The sequence below is a fragment of the Apium graveolens genome, chromosome 10 (genome assembly GCF_009905375.1).
Source record: "Apium graveolens cultivar Ventura chromosome 10, ASM990537v1, whole genome shotgun sequence".
In the NCBI taxonomy this organism is placed as follows: Eukaryota; Viridiplantae; Streptophyta; class Magnoliopsida; order Apiales; family Apiaceae; genus Apium; species Apium graveolens.
Window position 1 is genome coordinate 753,389 of NC_133656.1, and position 5,859 is coordinate 759,247.

General features: G+C 37.5%; 1 non-coding gene across 1 annotated transcript; it reads right to left on the reverse strand.

Annotated features, from left to right (window-relative positions):
• Positions 1-3,518: 3,518 nt before the first annotated feature.
• LOC141694702 (small nucleolar RNA R71) lies at positions 3,519-3,625 on the reverse strand. Its single transcript, XR_012563987.1, has one exon. It is a non-coding gene; the product is annotated as a small nucleolar RNA R71 (small nucleolar RNA).
• Positions 3,626-5,859: the final 2,234 nt, after the last annotated feature.

The following is a 5,859-nucleotide window of genomic DNA, read 5'->3' on the forward strand; positions in this document are numbered from 1 at the left end:
ATTGATTTAAAAATTCTGAAAAATAGTTTCAAGTTTTAAAATATTATTTTAAATTATTTTCAAGGCTCGATAATTATTATTAAATGATTTTAAAGTCAGATTCATGTGTTCAAACTTTGTTATTTAATTATAAAAAGATTTGTTGACCCGTTTTAATTCCGAACAATGTTCAAAAATTCGTGTTAAATACTTGAAAAATCATTTTAACCCCGAATCTTCTTTAAAAAATTATTTTGATCAAATATCTTACGTACTATGTGCTATATATGATCAGATTGATGTATAATATGCCTCTATGTGCATTGTTTAACGGTTTTTATCGTAACTTAGGTGAAACGAAGGGTAGATAGAAGTTTGTAACGAATAGAACGAGATAATAATAAGTATTGATAAATACATGTGATTTCTAACAAAGGAAGCAAGATGTCGAAAGGGAAAGTAAGTGGTCAGTGAGTGAGAATCAGTAGACGAATACAAGTAAAGTGAAAGAGGATTGAGATAAGGCAAGTATTTCTAATCTTCCTTGTTATACGGCAAATATCCCTGAACTTTCTCATAATATAATTGCAAGTATTCCTATTTATTCTTGTTATACTGCAATTCTTTCTTGAACCATCTTGGTATATATTGAGATATTTATGCTTTATATTGCAAGTACTTTGAAGTACTTAACCCTAAACCCTGATTCTTGTTATTGATCTTGAACTGAAAGCCTTGTTCTTTGTAAACCATTGGTTGTTGAATTCTCAGATACGAATCACAAATATATGATACTACTCCAAACACATATATACCACATACAGATCCCTAATATGGAATTGCTTAACATACGTACCTTCATAACTTGTATAACAGAAGACCAATCCCTGTAACCACTAAACCTTTGGTCTTTTACTTTCTGATTCTTTCCTTGGCTGATAGCCAATCTTCATGTTTACCTTGTTATACTTTTATGGTGTTAAGAATCACCATATGCTTCGAGATAAATGTTGCTTATGATTCAGCTTATTGATTTATATTGTTTATCATGTTGATATTATAGAATTGGATTGATTTTAAATGTGGACCAGAATTGTGGTCGGACCAGATTCGTGGTCATAATAAGCCAATGTGTGCCCTGGATCCAGTACATAGGGCAGAGTTGTGAGCCTTGCTCGGGGTTAATGCGTGACTGATTAGCAACATAACCTTGGTTTTTAAAATAAAAGTGAATATCCAGTTCTAATCATTGCTTATAAGGAAATTTGATTCCTTATATCATTTCAATTAATCATTGTTTAATTTCGGTGTTGTCATTATTACTTGTTGATCTAGTTAGCTCACTCTTGTAAATCTGTTTATGTTCTTTTCCAGTTAAAAAGGAAATTGGTGATAGCGACGATCACCAGAAAAGTGTGCGAGCTCGGTTTCCAGGTTAAAATGGAATAAGCTAGAAGAAGATGTTTATTTTAGTTTAAGTTGAAAGGTTTTAAGAAAGTTTTACTTTAGTTGTAAGATAAATAAATTGAGATTTGGTACGTTGTAATATAAATAAGGTTGTGGATTGTGGGCACAGTTTAAACTGTTGTGATCCGTGGTTATGGTAAGTAGGGTCATTGCATATATATTATTTTCATAAGCAGGTTTATATATAATGGGTTTGTATGTTGTGGACCCCAAACTTCTGACCCGGTTTTGGAGGGCGCCACAGGTTTGGTATCAGAGCTACAGTTTAAATTTCACTGCCACAAGCCTAGATTTTCGGGAATGGGTAGAAGGTTAAGTTTAGGATTAAGTAATAGAGAAATAGAACATTGAGAGGTTGAGTGTGACTATATGGTAGGTTTTAGTATGATTCATGATGAGATTCGAGACTTTAATCTAGCAACGTGATTTTCAGATAGCAGCGATGGCAGATTCCTTTATCCCGATATCATCTATTCCAGCACGGTCGCGGCCTATAGCAGCGCGCCCGCGCCCGGTTTCTGCCCCAAAATCCTAATTTTAGTCAAAATTAAAGATTTTGAGAGTCCTGGTCATCCTGGAGCCAATATATACCAATAAAAAGACTTTTATAAAACAAGGAGACCTGAGAGAGCAATAAGAAGACCTAGAGAGCACGAAATGGCTACGGAGAAGAAGACTTTTATTTTCTTTGGTTTAGGCGATACTTTGATGCTTGTTTTCGATTTGTCTTTGAACCCTAGTACTCTTATATTATTTATTATCATGCTTTCATTGGAACCCATGGTGATGATGAGTTCAATTATGAACTAATCATTATCATGGGGTTCTAGCGGATTTATTTATGGATTTCTTTAGTTAAATTTTTTCGATACCTTAGTGCGTGAGGATTGTATGATAACCTAGTATTGGTTGTGCTTATTCGTCTTATGTGCGTAGCTAACATATAAGATAGTGTGTTAATCTCTATTGAAGCGACAGTGAATATAAAGATTTAGAACTTGCCATACTATCATAGGTTCATGTATAATTGTTATGCATGATTCGTATGTAATTTTAACCATCTTACTTGCGCATTAAACCGTTATGTTTTCGATTCTTATAGACATATAAGGACTAAGCATAATTGGTGTCTATTCAACTTTTATCTCTTTCGTTGATGCTTGGGAGTAGGGTATTCGTACAACGAAAGTTGGCATTTACTAGTTTCGTGTTATCTGATTAGTGTCATCACCATTACATGCTAAGGTTAAGAACAAAAAGGCTATTGAATGAAGTATTTAATGAAGTTAGGATCCCATGTTTGTCATATATATTAGTTCGACCATTCTTGTTCTCTTAGTTATAATTGTTAGTTTAATTTTTAGTTATAAATAATCTCAACTTGTTATTTGTCTTAGCATTGAATGATAGCCATACCATTGTTGCATAAGTGCATATATTGAACTTAACCTAAACCAGTCTCTGTGGGAATGAATTTGATCTATATCTTATACTAATTGCGAACACGTATACTTATGTGAATTTTAGCGTATGTTTTCGCCCTAATAAGTTTTTGGCGCCACTGCCGGGACTCGGTGTTAATTTTTAGTTTATGTGCTTATCATCAGTGGTCGTTAAAGTTCACTGACTCGGACTCTTTTACTATCACAGTTTATTCGTTTGTGTTTCAGGTACTAATTACAATGGGAGATCCAACAACACGAACGAAAGTCTTGATGGATTTTTCTCAACCCAAGATCAATGACATTCAATCTAGCATTATCAGGCCAGCTATCACAGCTAATACCTTTGAGATCAAGCCTGGTATAATTCAATGGGTGCAGAATTCAATCCAGTTTGGGGGTTCTCCAATGGAAGATCCTAATATGCACATTAGGGATTTCATTGAGATCTGCGACACCTTCAAGTTCAACGGTTTTTCTGAAGATGCTGTGAAGCTGAGACTTTTCCCATTCTCTCTGAGGAACAAGGCTAAGAGCTGGTTACACTCTCTATCAGCTGGTTCGATTACTACTTGGGAGGATCTTGCTCAAAAGTTTCTTACTAAATTCTTCCCTATGGCGAAGACAGTTGCACTTAGGAATGCTCTTACTCAATTTGCGCAGCAATCGGAAGAAACTCTATGTGAAGCTTGGGAGCGCTATAAGGAGATGCTTAGGAAGTGTCTTCATCATGGAATGCCTGATTGGATGATCATCAATTGTTTTATAATGGTTTGGGAGCACAGTCCAGACCCATGCTCGATGCAGCATCAGGTGGAGCCTTATGGGCTAAGAGCTACGATGAAGCTTATGATCTAATTGAACTGATGGCTACTAATGAATATTAGTATCCAACCCAGAGATTTCCACAGAGCAAGGTAGCAGGAATTCTTCAAGTGGATACAGCTACGGCTATCACTGCTCAACTAAAGGAGTTGTCTATGAAGATCGGTTCTCTGGCTAACTATGGTGTTAATCAGATAACCAGTGTTTGTGAGCTATGTGCAGGTTCACATGCGATAGAGCAATGCGCTATATCTAGTGAATCAGCTTAGTTTGTGAGCAACTTGCAGAGATCGCAGCAACCAGTTCCAGACACTTATCATCCTGACAACTGGAATCATCCTAACTTCAGATGGAGCAATAATCAAAATATGATGCAACAGCCGTTCCAGCAGTTTGGAAATGAGCAATTCATTCTTCCTGGTTTTTAGCAACAATTTGCACCAAGACAACAAATCCAACTTCAACAACAAACTCATGAAGGTGCAGGTCAATATTAGAATGAAAAATCTGAATTGGAGGAGTTGAGGCTTATGTGCAAAAACCAGGCTCTTATATGCCAAAGCCAGACTGTTTCTATCAGAACTTTGGAGGACCAGATAGGGAAAATTACTAATGCCTTATTGAATCGACCACCAGGAATGCATCCTAGTGATACAGAATAGGAAAAGGGGAAGTTGAAGAACAGGTGAACACCATCACCTTGAGGTCTGGAAAGGTCGCAAGCCCCAAAATTCAGCAAGACGAAGAGTCTGAAAAATCTCAAGTTTCAGAATCTGAAGTTTTGGTAGAAGAAGATGTGCAGAAGGAAGCAGAAGTGGAATCAAGGAAGAAATGTATGAAACACACTCCTCCCGAGGGTAATACAGGGGAGAAACAGGTCTATCCTCCACCTCCTTTTCCTAAAAGGCTGCAGAAGCAGAAGTTGGATAAGCAATTTACCGAGTTTCTGGAGGTGTTCAAGAAACTTCATTTTAACATACCTTTCGCTGAAGCTCTTGAACAGATGCCTAGCTATGTGAGGTTTATGAAAGGTATTCTCTCTCGGAAAGTGAAGCTCGATGACTTAGAGACCATTGCTCTTACGAAGGAATGCAGTGATTTGCTGCAACAGAAGTTGTCTCTGAAGCTTAAAGATCCTGGAAGCTTCACTATTCCTTGCACCATCGGATTCTTGTCGTTCGACAAGTGTTTGTGTGATTTGGGAGCTAGCATCAATCTGATGCCCTTGTCTATCTTCAAGAAGCTTGGTCTACCTGATCTGAAACCGACATATATGTCATTGCAACTAGTTGATCGTTCCATCGCTTATCCACGAGGTATAGTGGACGATATCTTGGTTAAGGTGGATAAGCTCATCTTCCCTGCTGATTTTGTCATTCTAGACTTTGAGGAGGATAAGAAGATTCCCATCATCTTTGGAAGACCATACTTGGCTACAGGCCGAACTATGATCGATGTGCAAAAAGGAGAGCTTACGATGAAGGTTCATGATCAGAAGATCACTTTTAATGTGTTCAAGGCAATAAAGTTACCCACAACTAAAGAGGAATGCTTTAAAGTAGAGATGGTCGATTCTGTAATGAATTCGGAACTTGAGAAATTTCCAAAGTCAGATACATTAGAGAGATCCTTAATAGGGGAATCAGTTATTGAAGATGAAGAAGGAGCAGAGCAATTGCAGGTTTTGAATGCACCTTCATGGAAGAGGAAATTGGATATGCCATTCGATTCTTTTGGGTTAGCAAAGCTGAAAATTTCTCAGGAGCGTCTTGAGTCGTCTATTGAAGATGATTCCAAACTTGAGCTTAACCCACTATCAGATCACTTGAGTTATGCATTCTTAGGTGCACCCCATGATAAGGGGTTAGGACATATTTTTTATGATGGAGAGAGTGGTCGGACGGATCCTCCCATACCTATAGACGGTTCTTCTCATATGCAGCAGGCAGTTAATGGGACTGGTGTTGGGGATGAGCAGTACAGGCGATTGACTAGGCGTATGGAGGCCATGCACAACATTCACCGTCATTTTGCTGCAGATTTGATACACGCTCTCTGTACTGTTTTCTGAGCCATTAGTGTCGAGGTTGATTGGCCAACTGATCCTCTAGAAAGTCTATAGGTTCAGTACCTTGTGTGTGCTTTA